This window comes from Hyperoodon ampullatus (assembly GCF_949752795.1).
Source record: "Hyperoodon ampullatus genome assembly, chromosome: 2".
Lineage (NCBI taxonomy): Eukaryota > Metazoa > Chordata > Mammalia > Artiodactyla > Ziphiidae > Hyperoodon > Hyperoodon ampullatus.
The window spans coordinates 12,327,597-12,343,299 of NC_136915.1; positions in this window are offsets into that span (position 1 = coordinate 12,327,597).

Genomic DNA, 15,703 nt, shown 5'->3' on the forward strand with positions numbered 1-15,703 from the left:
CCTCTCCCAGCAGCCTCAGAAGCAGCGGATTAAACCTCCATAATCAACTTGATGTACCCTGCATCTGTGGAATACATGAATAGACAACAAATCATCCCAAATTGAGGAGCCAGGAGTCAGTGCTGTGCCTCTGAGGTGGGAGAGCCAACCTCAGGACACTGGTCCTCAAGAGACCTCCCAGCTCCACATAATATCAAACGGCGAAAATCTTCCAGAGATCTCCATCTCAACACCAGCACCCAGCTTCACTCAACGACCAGCAAGCTACAGTGCTGGACACCCTATGCCAAACGACTAGCAAGACAGGAACACAACGCCACCCATTAGCAGAGAGGTGGCTTAAAATCATAAAAAGTCCGCAGACACCCCAAAACGCACCACCAGACGTGGACCTGCCCACCAGAAAGACAAGATCCAGCCTCATCCACCAGAACACAGGCACTAGTCCCCTCCACCAGGAAGCCTACACAACCCACTAAACCAACCTTAGCCACTGGGGACAGACACCAAAAACAACGGGAACTACGAACCTGCAGCCTGCAAAAAGGAGACCCCAAACACAGTAACATAAGCAAAATGAGAAGACAGAAAAACACACAGCAGGAGAAGGAGCAAGATAAAAACCCACCAGACCTAACAAATGAAGAGGTAATAGGCAGTCTACCTGAAAAAGAATTCAGAATAATGATGGTAAAAACGATCCAAGATTCTATTTCCCAGATCCAAAATCTTGGAAATAGAATAGACAAAATGCAAGAAACAGTTAACAAGGACCTAGAAGAACTAAAGATGAATCAAGCATCGATTAAAAACACAATAAATGAAATAAAAAATACTCTAGATGGGATCAATAGCAGAATAACTGAGGCAGAAGAACGGATAAGTGAGGTGGAAGATAAAATAGTGGAAATAACTGCTGCAGAGCAAAATAAAGAAAAAAGAATGAAAAGAACAGAGGACAGTCTCAGAGACCTCTGGGACAACATTAAACGCACCAACATTCGAAATATAGGGGTTCCAGAAGAAGAAGAGAAAAAGAAAGGAACTGAGAAAATATTTGAAGAGATTATAGTTGAAAACTTCCCTAATATGGGAAAGGAAATAGTTAATCAAGTCCAGGAGGCACAGAGAGTCCCATACAGAATAAATCCAAGAAGAAATACGCCAAGACACATATTAATCAAACTGTCAAAAATTAAACACAAAGAAATCATATTAAAAGCAGCAAGGCAAAAACAACAAGTAACACACAAGGGAATCCCCATCAGGATAACAGCTGATCTCTCAGCAGAAACTCTACAAGCCAGAAGGGAGTGGCAGGACATAATTAAAGTGATGAAGGAGAAAAACCTGCAACCAAGACTACTCTACCCAGCAAGGATCTCATTCAGATTTGATGGAGAAATTAAAACGTTTACAGACAAGCAAAAGCTGAGAGAGTTCAGCACCACCAAACCAGCTTTACAACAAATGCTAAAGGAACTTCTCTAGGCAAGAAACACAACAGAAGGAAAAGACCTACAATAACGAACCCAAAACAATTAAGAAAATGGGAATAGGAACATACATATCAATAATTACCTTAAATGTAAATGGACTAAATGCTCCCACCAAAAGACACAGATTGGCTGAATGGATACAAAAACAAGACCCATATATATGCTGTCTACAAGAGACCCACTTCAGACCTAGAGACACATACAGACTGAAAGTAAGGGGATGGAAAAAGATATTCCATGCAAATGGAAACCAAAAGAAAGCTGGAGTAGCAATTCTCATATCAGACAAAATAGACTTTAAAATAAAGACTACTAGGAGAGACAAAGACGGACACTACATAATGATCAAGGGGTCGATCCAAGAAGAAGATATAACAATTGTAAATATTTATGCACCCAACATAGGAGCACCTCAATACATAAGGCAAATACTAACAGCCATAAAAGGAGAAATCGACAGTAACACAATCATAGTAGGGGACTTTAACACCCCACTTTCACCAATGGACAGATCATCCAAAATGAAAATAAATAAGGAAACACAAGCTTTAAATGATACATTAAACAAGATGGACTTAATTGATATTTATAGGACATTCCATCCAGAAACAACAGAATACACATTTTTCTCAAGTGCTCATGGAACATTCTCCAGGATAGATCATACCTTGGGTCACAAATCAAGCCTTGGTAAATTTAAGAAAATTGAAATTGTATCAAGTATCTTTTCTGACCACAATGCTATGAGACTAGATATCAATTACAGGAAAAGAGCTGTAAAAAATACAAACACATGGGGGCTAAACAATACACTACTTAATAACGAAGTGATCACTGAAGAAATCAAAGAGGAAATTAAAAAATACCTGAAACAAATGACAATGGAGACACGACGACCCAAAACCTATGGGATGCAGCAAAAGCAGTTCTAAGAGGGAAGTTTATAGCAATACAATCCCACCTTAAGAAACAGGAAACATCTCGAATAAACAACCTAACCTTGCACCTAAAGCAATTAGAGAAAGAAGAACAAAAACATCCCAAAGTTAGCAGAAGGAAAGAAATCATAAAAATCAGATCAGAAATAAATGAAAAAGAAATGAAGGAAACGATAGCAAAGATCAATAAAACTAAAAGCTGGTTCTTTGAGAAGATAAACAAAATTGATAAACCATTAGCCAGACTCATCAAGAAAAAAAGGGAGAAGACTCAAATCAATAGAATTAGAAATGAAAAAGGAGAAGTAACAACTGACACTGCAGAAATACAAAAGATGATGAGAGATTACTATAAGCAACTCTATGCCAATAAAATGGACAACCTGGAAGAAATGGACAAATTCTTAGAAATGCACAACCTGCCAAGACTGAATCAGGAAGAAATAGAAAATATGAACAGACCAATCACAAGCACTGAAATTGAAACTGTGATAAAAAATCTTCCAACAAACAAAAGCCCAGGACCAGATGGCTTCACAGGCGAATTCTATCAAGCATTTAGAGAAGAGCTAACACCTATCCTTCTCAAACTCTTCCAAAATATAGCAGAGGGAGGAACACTCCCAAACTCATTCTACGAGGCCACCATTACCTTGATACCAAAACCAGACAAGGATGTCACAAAGAAAGAAAACTACAGGCCAATATCACTGATGAACATAGATGCAAAAATCCTCAACAAAATACTAGCAAACAGAATCCAACAGCACATTAAAAGGATCATACACCATGATCAAGTGGGATTTATTCCAGGAATGCAAGGATTCTTCAATATATGCAAATCAATCAACGTGATACACCATATTAACAAATTGAAGGAGAAAAACCATATGATCATCTCAATAGATGCAGAGAAAGCTTTCGACAAAATTCAACACCCATTTATGATAAAAACCCTGCAGAAAGTAGGCAAAGAGGGAACTTTCCTCAACATAATAAAGGCCATATATGACAAACCCACAGCCAGCATCGTCCTCAATGGTGAAAAACTGAAACCATTTCCACTAAGATCAGGAACAAGACAAGGTTGCCCACTCTCACCACTCTTATTCAACATAGTTTTGGAAGTTTTAGCCACAGCAATCAGAGAAGAAAAGGAAATAAAAGGAATCCAAATCGGAAAAGAAGAAGTAAAGCTGTCGCTGTTTGCAGATGACATGATACTATACATAAAGAATCCTAAAGATGCTACCAGAAAACTACGAGAGCTAATCAATGAATCTGGTCAAGTTGCAGGATACAAAATTAATGCACAGAAATCTCTGGCATTCCTATATACTAATGATGAAAAATCTGAAAGTGAAATCAAGGAAACACTCCCATTTACCATTGCAACAAAAAGAATAAAATATCTAGGAATAAACCTACCTAAGGAGACAAAAGACCTGTATGCAGAAAATTATAAGACACTGATGAAAGAAATTAAAGATGATACAAATAGATGGAGAGATGTACCATGTTCTTGGATGGGAAGAATCAACATTGTGAAAATGACTCTACTACCCAAAGCAATCTACAGATTCAATGCAATCCCTATCAAACTACCACTGGCATTTTTCACAGAACTAGAGCAAAATATTTCACAATTTGTATGGAAACACAAAAGACCCCGAATAGCCAAAGCAACCTTGAGAACGAAAAATGGAGCTGCAGGAATCAGGCTCCCTGTCTTCAGACTATACTACAAAGCTACAGTAATCAAGACAGTATGGTACTGGCACAAAAACAGAAAGATAGATCAATGGAACAGGATAGAAAGCCCAGAGATAAACCCACGGACATATGGTCATCTTATCTTTGATAAAGGAGGCAGGAATGTACAGTGGAGAAAGGACAGTCTCTTCAATAAGTGGTGCTGGGAAAACTGGATAGGGACATGTAAAAGTATGAGATTAGATCACTCCCTAACACCATACACAAAAATAAGCTCAAAATGGATTAAAGACCTAAATGTAAGGCCAGACACTATCAAACTCTTAGAGGAAAACATAGGCAGAACACTCTATGACATAAATCACAGCAAGATCCTTTTTGACCCACCGCCTAGAGAAATGGAAATAAAGACAAAAATAAACACATGGGACCTAATGAAACATAAAAGCTTTTGCACAGCAAAGGAAACCATAAACAAGACCAAAAGACAACCCTCAGAATGGGAGAAAATATTTGCCAATGAAGCAGCTGACAAAGGATTAATCTCCAAAATTTATAAGCAGCTCATGCACCTCAATAACAAAAAAACAAACAACCCAATCCGAAAATGGGCAGAAGACCTAAATAGACACTTCTCCACAGAAGATATACAGGCTGCCAACAAACACATGAAAGGATGCTCAACATCTTTACTCATTAGAGAAATGCAAATCAAAACTACAATGAGATATCATCTCACACCAGTCAGAATGGCCATCATCAAAAAATCTAGACACAATAAATGCTGGAGAGGGTGTGGAAAAAAGGGAACACTCTTGCACTGCTGGTGGGAATGTGAATTGGTACAGCCACTATGGAGAACGGTATGGAGGTTCCTTAAAAAACTACAAATAGAACTACCATATGACCCAGCAATCCCACTACTGGGCATATACCCTGAGAAAACCATAATTCAAAAAGAGACATGTACCAAAATGTTCATAGCAGCCCTATTTACAATAGCCCAGAGATGGAAACAACCTAAGTGTCCATCATCGGATGAATGGGTAAAGAAAATGTGGCACATATATACAATGGAATATTACTCAGCCATAAAAAGAAATGAAATTGAGCTATTTGTAATGAGGTGGATGGATCTAGAGTCTGTCATACAGAGTGAAGTAAGTCAGAAAGAGAAAGACAAATACTCTATGCTGACACATATATATGGAATTTAAGAAAAAAAAATGTCATGAAGAACACAGGGGTAAGACAGGAATAAAGACACAGACCTACTAGAGAATGGACTTGAGGATATGGGGAGGGGGAAGGGTAAGCTGTGACAAAGTGAAAGAGCGGCATGGACATATATACACTACCAAATGTAAGGTAGATAGCTAGTGGGAAGCAGCCGCATAGCACAGGGAGATCAGCTCGGTGTTTTGTGACCGCCTGGAGGGGTGGGATAGGGAGGGTGGGAGGGAGACGCAAAAGGGAGGGGATATGGGAACATATGTATATGTATAACTGATTAAATTTGTTATAAAGCAAAATAAAAAAAAATGTTGATAGAGCTAAAAAAAAAAAAAAAGAATGAGATCACAGTCAAATTACTAAACATCCAAGCAATAAGTCAGTATGAGCCAGAGTAAGCAGTCACAACAAACAAGACTTTGAGACACCACCCCTCTGCCACTCCCACCCAAAGACTTCAGATGTTGGAATTATTAGATAACAGATTCTAAAATCACTATGTATTCAATATTTTTTTTTTAAAGAAGGCTTTTAAAATGAGCAAGGAATGAGACTATCAAAAATGGCCAGGCATTTGTCCTCAGGAGTTTGTGGGAGCACAGGAGAGCTATTTGACCCCTGTACATTTGGCTCTTCCATTCTGGTGGGAAAAACAGATTTCTTTACAGAATCAAATTATGCTGGCAATAAAAATTCAAGTGCTTCCAGGAGCCAGACAGGAAATAGGAGCAGTGCATTGGGCAGGCAGAACATAGGCTGTATCTAAAGAGGGCGCCTCTACTCAGCCCCAGCAGATTGTTGATCTATATACAAGAAGAGAGTCCAGGTATTGCCAGATATTCCCATTTTCCCAAAAAAAGGCATAAATCCAGATGTTAATGATCTGTAAATGTTGGCTACTGTGGTAGACATCTGGTTTTTGTCACCTAATAACAATTCACCTCTCTTCTAAAATATTATGGCGTTATGATCCCCCTTTGGGGACAACACCTTTCTCCTAGTCTCAGTCCAGTTTCTCAGAGACGGTGTTGATTCCACCTCTGCCTGCAGGGATGGGTATGTGGGTCAAGCTCAGCCAATCAGAGCAGTCTCCTGGGCCACAATAATTGGCTCAGCAATGGGCTTGTGACCCACCCAGAGAAAATGAGAAGCAGTGAGGCCATTGGGGGAAGCTTAGGAAAAAGACTCCTATCCTTCCCTATGGAACTCAAAGCTGAGAAGATGGAAGGGCTGGAGCTTCGGCCGCCTTTTTGTGACCATTATACAGAGATTCTGTCTAAGGTTGGATCCACATGGTTCAAGGAATCCCTGAGAGCTGGAGAGAGGCCAAGGCCTCATGAAATCATCTGAGCCTGAACCCAGAGGTTCCCTCTAGACTTTTCATTTTTGGTAACCAGTGAATTTGCATTCATGCTAAAGACAATTTGAATAGGTTTCTCTGTCACTCCACAGAAAGAGGCCTCTCCCTTCAGCAACTAATTAAAAGTCTTTTAACACGCTGGGAAAGCCAGACAAACATATCTGAGAGCTGACCTTGGACCTTCAGTTTGCGGTCTCAGCACCTGGCCACCCCTCTCCTTCTGTACTCCTGTACCTAGCTTCTCTGATTGCTCATCTTCTAGCCTCCGTTCCCACTGCTCCTTCCTTGGACCATCCTCTTCTCTCCCTGCTCTGCCTCCTGAAATCCTACTCATCCTTCAGAACTCAAGTCAAATGGTTCCTTTTTTCTTAGCGCTTTCCTGACAACCCCACCCTAAGCCCTACCCGAGGCAGAAGAAGATACCTCTCGCTCCATCCCCAGGCCCCTCTGACCACCCCAATGAACACTCAGCCCTTCTGCTGAGGATCCTAATTACCCAGCCACGTTCCTGTCTCGCCTGCTTCTTGACCATGATCCAAATTCAGACCCAGATTAGAAGGGATGATATTTGAGGCTTCAGTTTCAAAAAACAATCAGTTCTTAGGAGAAGTCAGAAAACATGGTGAAAGATGAGGATTTGGGTAAGGGATTCGAAAGAAAAGAACAGTTTTTCCGCGGAAAAGAGAGGGTCTATGTGGAGTGCAGTGAGGAAGGAGGAAACACTGGACATATTTAGACCAAACGAAATGATTCAGAGGAAACCTGAGAAGAAATGTCTAGAGAGGCATGAGGTTGATCTGACTGGAAAGGAATACAAAAAATGTGTGACGGGAATGACCCAAAACGACAGCGACAAAATGCCCAAAATAGGTGCACTGTTCACGTGAGAAAAGAATGCAGACAGCAGCAAGACGCTGAACAACCTCCAGAAAACAAGAGAGAAGGTGACAAAGGATGAGGTCATCTCAAACCAGATAAACTGGGAGGCTTTCTATTGATTGAAAGGGGTTTTTCAAAAGCTAGGGCTCATGTTGGCTTGCCCCCGATGGAAACTCAGGGCACCGAGGCCTTCTGGAATTTTCTGTTCAACAGACAGACACAGGGAGGGTCCCAGGAGGCCAGGCAGTGGCTAGATGTACCAAAAGAACTACCATGGGTCAAAGGACAAAACAAGCAAGGTGTCAGTTTATGAGCCACCCCAGGCAAGCGCTGTCTCGCTTTTTACTTCTAAGGACCATGGGACCTTGTCCACAGTTCCCATGCCACCTACCCTGGGACCAATTCTTTCTTCATGTGATAAAATACCTAAGCCGGACAGTATCCAATCCAGGCGGCCTTTAACCTTTGTTGGGGACATACCTTGTTGAGGCTCTGAGCCCTCTTCCCAGAAAAATGCACACAGCCTCAGACTCAACAAAGTTTCCCTCCCATTTAAGCAGCTTATACCCGCCCTGGGGTCCATCTCTTGAACAATATTTCCTAAACTCATTCACTTAATCAAAGAAACATTTATTGAGTGCCAGCTACCTGGTACTTGCCAGGTACTGCTGCCAGGTACTGCTCCGGGCACCAAGGATACAGGGATCCTCGCCTCATGGAGTGGACCTTCCAGTTTGTATCTGAGCCCTGAAATGATCAGAATGTCTGGCGAAGCGGCCCAGGAATTCAGTGATTCTGACATGGGGCCAGAATTAGGACCTGTCGTCCCAAAGCGCCCCAGCTCAAACACCCCTTCTGTAAGGAGAGAGGGGAGGAGTGTATCGAAAGCATGTGCTCTAACTGGGAAGCTCATAGCCTGCTGAGGGAGTGTAGAGGGTACCTGCACTTTGGAAAAATGTTTGGCAGAATCTCGTAAAGCCGGATGTATGTGTGACCCAGAAATTCTACTCCTAGATGTATACCGAAGAGATATGTGCACATGTGCATACCAAAAGGCATACACAACAGCCCCCAATTATCCCTGGTGTTCACACCTCTGTGTCCCCTCCCCTTGAGAGTAGGCAGGACTGTACCTTATTTCTAATCAGTAGATGCTGCAAAGGTGATGGGCATGCCATTTCTGTGATTATGTTACAGAAGATTGTAACTTCCATCTTGCCTGGAGACTCTCTCTATGGACTCTCACTGGCTTTGATGAAGCAAGCCACCTTATGGAGAGGCCCACATGGCAAGAAACAGTGCAGGATCTCTGGCTAACAGCCAGCAAGGAGGTGAGGCCCTCAGACTAACTAACAACCCTCAGGAAACTGTATCCTGCCAACCACCACATGAACTGGAAAGAGGATCCTTCCCCAGCTGAGCCTCAGATGAGACCCCAGCCCTGGCCACCTCCCTCATTGCAGCCTGGGAGAGATCCTGAGCAGAGAACCCAGGTAAGCAGTGCCCGGATTCCTGACCCACAGAAACTGTGACATAAGTGTGTGTTTTTTGGATCCGTTAAGTTTGCCATAATTTGTTCTGCAGGAATAGATAACAGAGTGTAATGCAATGCAGCAGTGAGAATGAATGAACCACAGCTACATCAGACAACGTGGTCGAACCTCACATAGTTGAGTGAAAGAAACCAGGCAGCAAATGGAATCTGTAAGATTCCATTTCCATGAAGTTCAAAACCAAGCAGAACTAATCTATGATTGGAAGTCAGACAAGCGGGAGGGGGTAACCAGAAGTGAGCACAGGGAGTCTTCTCGGAGGGGCGGGGGCGGGTGGTGATGTTCTGCTTCTTGTTCTGGGTTCTGGTTAGGGTGGGTGCATACACTTTGTGAAAATTCTTCAAGCGTACACTTATCAGTTGTATTCTTTTCGAGATGTATATTATGTTTTGAAAACAAAACATTACAAAAAAGAAAATATGCTGGAGTCCAACAGCTAGGGTTCGAATCTTGGACCTATCACTTACAAGATTTGTAACTGGGCAAGTTACTTGACTTTTCTGAGCCCGCTTCTGTGAAATGGGTTGGGCCAAGAATTAAATAAAACAGTGTATGGCATAGTGGCTGGTACCTAACAAGCCTCAGTAAATATTAGCTAGTTTGGTTAACCTCATTCATAGTGGTTCATTGTTAATCCCCCCCAAAAAAAGTAGTGGAGGTTGATTTGCCTGGATGCCTGGAAGTCAAATATATGGAGTTGTCTTGCACGTGCCACGCCACAGAGACCAGCTGGATTCTAAGAATCCCTCTAGCAGCGATCAGGGGAACTCAGCCTGCCTCTGACACCCACACCCAGAAAGGTCCCTGGGCAACAAGCAAGATGATATGCGAGTGTTCAGAGGTCAAGTTTGCTCTGGGTTGGGACTGAGACGATGCAAATCAAAGCTCTCCCCAGGATGGCTGTGATCAGGTTGAGATGGTGCTGTCCTCCCACATCATCAAGAAAACAACAAAAACAAGCAAACAGACAGACAGCAACGCGGACATTCACACAAGGAGTCTGTGGGATCGGGCACAGTTGAGTACTTCACACATATTAACCCATTTGGTCTTTACAGTCAATGCTGCTATTACCTGCATTTTACAGGTGAGAGAAGTGAGGTACAGACAGAATAAAACAAACAAACAAACGAAACCAGGCTGATCAGAGGTGGGATCAGCACCCTTCATCTGCAGTTTTCAAACAGAACATACAGACTGACCTCCCTGGCAAAGCTTTTTTTCTGTTTTTTTGTTTGTTTGTTTGTTTGTTTTAGAGAGAGTGGTTTTTTGGTTTTAATTTTTTTAAATTAATTAATTTATTTATTTTTGGCTGTGTTGGGTCTTCGTTTCTGTGCGAGGGCTTTCTCCAGTTGTGGCAAGCGGGGGTCACTCTTCATCACGGTGCACAGGCCTCTCACTATCGCGGCCTCTCTTGTTGCAGAGCACAAGCTCCAGACGTGCAGGCTCAGTAGTTGTGGCTCACGGGCCTAGTTGCTCCGCGGCATGTGGGATCCTCCCAGACAAGGGCTCGAACCCACGTCCCCTGCATTGGCAGGCAGACTCCCAACCACTGCGCCACCAGGGAAGCCCGCGGCACATCTCTGATTTGCAAGAGATGAATGTCCCAACCCGCCTTGTCTCTATCTGAGAAAACACCTGGGTGACTTCTCATTTTCTGACAGGGGAAGGGAGTGAGCACGGCCGCAGAAGGCCTCAGTGACCAGCTGTTATTTTGTGGTTTGAATTTATTTTTGTGAACCTGTGTGTGTGTGTGTGTGTGTGTGTGTGTATATAAAAACCTGCATTTCCTTAGCCCATCGCATCAGGTTAGTAATGGACTGTGGAGCCTCCAGTGGCCCTTTGCTCTCCCATCTGTCACCTACTCAACAGCTTAGCTACTTCCTGATCTTCAAGCGCTCTCTCTCTCTTTTACTCTCCCTTTCTCCTGTTCAGCTCTTTCCCTGGCTCTCTCTTACCCCTTAAAGGCTGGGCAAGCTCCCTACCTCTTCCAGGGGGGAGGCCAGCACTCATTTCTTGTTGGAATGCAGATGACAACAAGCAGATCTGGGGAGGGGGCACAGTGGATGGGCTCTCCCAGTCAAGGACAGCCCAGGGAAGGTAACTGTGGCCGAGTGAGATTTTATGGGGCAGAGGTCCTGCAGGAAAGAAGCCCAGTGGGTGGCAGGAGAGGACCCTGGCAAGCCCCAGCTACCAGCTCCTGGCCTCAGCTCCCTCCACCTCTTGCTGCAGGCACTGCCAAAACTTCAGGACAGCCAGAAGCCCAGATTGTTCAGGGCTGAGGGAAAGCAGGTGGTGAGCATAGGTGTCTCGTGGCTGTGACACCTGTCACCTGTAGTCCCCGGGGAAAATACCTTCCCATCACAGTCATCTAGATTCAAATTCTTTTCTGTCTGTGTCACCTTGGTCACATACCTCCATGTCTCTTGAGCCTTATTTTCCTGTTCAAGTGGGAGTGATGTGATAGAAATAATACCAATCACGACATTTTTGAGCGCTTCTCTGCAGAGCTCCCTGTTCCAGGTGTTTCACACACACCTACTGCCCTAGGTTATGGTGAGGATTAAATGAGATGATCCACAGGAAAGACTGGGACAGTGCCCTGCGGGTGGAAAGCCCGGAGTTAACATTACTCGCTCCAGTATTATGAGGACAGCTGGGAAAGACAAAGCTGGGACCTGGACCCAGGCCTTTCAGACACCAGCATCCTGATGTTGATGGAGATACAGTACAGCCTTGGTAGCCACCCAGAGCTCAATAAGATTGATTGATTACAGGCATCACCAAGGAGCCCATATAAGCTAGAAACCTCTTTTTTTTTTTGGCCATGCCGTGTGGCTTGCGGGATCTTAATTTCCCCACCAGGGATTGAACCCGGGCCATGGCAGTGAAAGCACCAAGTCCTAACCAGTGGACCGCCAGGGAATTCCCCAGGTGCAGTATTTTGAACACCCCATCATCGCAAAGTACAACTCTCACTCAGCGCAGGACATGCTATGATAAAGCCATGAGTTATTGGGGTATTTTAGTTTCTGTTTTTGAAATTTAAGTGGATGACATGGAACTGCGTTTTAAGACTTTCACACACCCTTTGAGATGACTGTGGCATCCTGTGGGGAGCGGCAGGATCCAATCAAGATTTGGCAAATTCTGCTCCAGTGAGCCTGAATGTCAGCTTTGTTCTCCGTTTAGTATTTCCTCATCGAGAGATGGACTAATGGCAACATAGGCTCTCCCAAGCCTATCAGGGGGCCAAGGGCGGCTCCGGCTCCGGGCTGGCCTGGATGGGCTCCGTAGGGTCTGGCTGGCAGTGAGCAGGGTTGCGTTCTGTGCTCATGTTGATGACACTGAAGACAAGCATGGAGATGGGGGTGGGGCTGGGGAGGGCCAAGGCTACAGAAGCCTAGGTCCTGGGGTAAGGACAGTTCAGCTCAGCAGCTCAAGAGTAGGAGGCAAGGCTGTGGGCGGGTGGCAAGGGCTGCCCCTGTTCATTCACTCATTCGTTCATTCAGGCACTGCTCTAGGTACTGGTGATACAGCAGTGAACAAAAGAGAAAAAAAATCCCTGCTCTCATGGAGCTTAAGTTGGGGGGCAGGGGGGAGTTGGGAGTGGGGAGACTGACAACAAATAAGAGAAGGAAACTAAAGAAATAGCATGTTAGAGGAGTGGTAAGATGGAGGGAAGAGCAATAGAGTGAGGTGTTTGTTTTGTTATTCATGTTTTTGGGGGGGTGTTTTTTGTTTTGGTTTGGTTTTTTTGGTGGCATCATGGGGCTTTCAGGATCGACCAGGGATCGAGCCGGGCAGTGAAAGCACCGAGTCCTAAACACTGGACCGCCAGGGAATTCCTAGACCATTTTAAATAGGGTGATATTTGAGTAAAAATCTGAAGGAGCTGAAGGAGATCCCTGGGGGAAGTGCCTGGTAGGGAGAAGAAACAGTAACTGCAAAGGCCCTGAGGCAGAAATGTGCCTGGAGAGTTGAGCCTGACCCTCTCTGTTCCTCTGAAGTTACCACTCAGGGCCCCGGCCTCTGTGGTCACTCCTCATACATTCCTAAGGTCTTTCTGGTCGAATGGAATTAACCCAGGCAGAACCTTCCAGGCTGACTGAGGGCCTGGAAGAGATTTCTAGGGACAAGTGCTGGGAGGGCTCTGCGATTCAACTGCAGGGTTGAATAAGTCCTGAGGTTTTGCCAAGCTTTTAACAAATGCACAAGGAATTTGCAAGAATGCAACAAATTCATTCCTGGACCATGCTCCAGAGCTGCTTCATCAGAATCTCTGAGGTCTGTGCCAGGGAATGTGCATTTCTAAGAGCCTCTAGGCATGTGGGAGCATCTTTACCATATATTCCATCCCATATCGATTTCCATGATTTTTCTCTCTTATATCTTCTTCTAATTGACTAGAGTGGAGTCTGCCATCTTTCATCTTTCTCAGATGAATATTTTGAGTTTGTCTTGGGGCACCTTGTCAGTCATTTCCTGCCAGGGAAATGAGGCATTCTGTAGGTAGTCAGCGGGGCTGTTCTGCTCCCAGACACAAGGGGCTGATCTGAAAAAGGTGACACGGGTGAGGGGAGATAGTTGGCATTTGCATGTCTTCTCCACACGCTCCATCCCCCCAGCCCCGTGCCCATGGGGAGTGCGGGGGGGTTTCTTAAGGATCTGATCCAGGTCAACACTGGGGCCACCGTCTGACCTTATAGGGACTCAGGTGATGTTTGTAGAAGTAAAGAACACATGAATGAATAAACGCGAGTTTTGACAGGGAAGGACAGCAACAGTAAGGCTCTGGGCTTGTAAATACCCCTTCCCTAGCACGTGGGAGAATCTTCCAGTCTTTCAGAAGTGTTCCTTCCACCGCACCCATCTCCCATCTCCACTCCCACCCCCAGAAGTGATGGTCACTCCAGCTTACTCTGTTTTCTCCTCCACAACAGAGAGAACTAGAGATTCCGTTGGGACGGGGGGTACTAACCTCCAAGCTTCTCGTGGTTCAGCTCCATTACCCTCCCACGCCTGACCACGCCCACCTCAACGCACCGAGCCTAGAGCAGCTACTTCTGTGAACACTGAGCCTGTTTCCCCATCCTGGAAACGGGGCTGGGGACCTCTAGGGGGCAGGTCGGGGAGGGGTCGCAGCGCTGCAGCGGGCTGTAATTGGCCGGGTGCTGCCAGCGCACCTCCCCCTCATCCTCGGGCGCCGCGCACGCCACGCCCCTCCCCAGCTCGGCCGTCAGAATGGCGTTGCCGTGGCGACGTTTGTACACAGGCCGGGCGGGCACGCGGGCTGCGAGCCGCCGGCTGGAGACTCCGCGGGAGGGCGGCAGAGCGGAGGTAAGGCGGAGGACGAGGCGTGGGCTTCTTCCTCTGGCCAGGTGAGAGCGGCGCGCGAGGAGGCGGCGGGCGGAAACCTGGGCCGGAGGAGGCCAGTCCTGCGAGGTCAAGGGCGTTGGGGTAGGCAGGGGACCCAGCGCCACCCGAGTCCGAACTCTCTGATCCAGGCTCGGGTCGCCAGGAGCACCCCAAAAAAGATGCCCCAACACCAGCAGTTCCTTCCTAAGTGCAGCCCCTACCTCGCCCCCCAAGGTAGCCGGCACGGGAGCTATAGGCCTCTCCTGGGCGCCAGCTCTTGGATGTCCTGTGGGTATAGCTGGGATTAAGAGAGGATCCCCTGTTTCCCCTGATTTAAGGACAACACCCACCCAATGGTCAGAGACACACACACACACACACACACCCGCCCCTTGTCTGAACTCTCCTTCTTTAAGGAACTTTGAGGCCACTGTAAACCTCAAAAGAAAGTTTGCTCCTATAGCCCAATTCTGAGCCATCCAAAGTGGTCGGGGGAACGCAGATGACTGAAGCCCTTTTGCTCTTTCCTGTGGCTGGTGCTCCATGGCACTGAGTAAGAACGAATTCACAGAGCTCCACACATTCAAATTACTTTCACAGTGTTTTCACGCAAGGAAGTGATGCACAGGGCAAAATGAAGGTGGAGAAATATTGTCCAATCCAAAAGCTAAAGAGATAGAATTTAGGTTTTCCAAGGAGTCATCTAAGCTAGATACTGACAGGAAAAATGAAAGGTAGTTACTATCAAAGCTCCCTAGCCAGCTGGCTGTACTGACTTGCTTTGAGGCGCCCTTTGTATTTTCATTCACTCAGCCAGTGTTTCCCAAGCACCTACTGTGTGTCAGGTTCTGTCCCCCCGCCGCCCCCTACCCTGGAGAAGGGGTAACGCACAGAACTGGCGGGAACTGCAAAGGGTCTGACATTTGACCCTGTTTGAAAGTTAGTAAGTTAGCCTGCCCAGCTTATAGTTCCTGGCAGAAGACAAGAGACTCCTGGGCCAGAAACAAAGCACTTGATTACTCACAGCACAGGCGAGGACATAACAGGCAGCCAGAGCTGCATATGCACATTGGTTCCTGTTGCCCTGAAAGTCCCTCGGGGTTTTGCAGAGCAGCCAGTGTGGATGCTGTGCCCACAGTGGATCTGTGTCCCAGGTAAGGAACTCCAAAC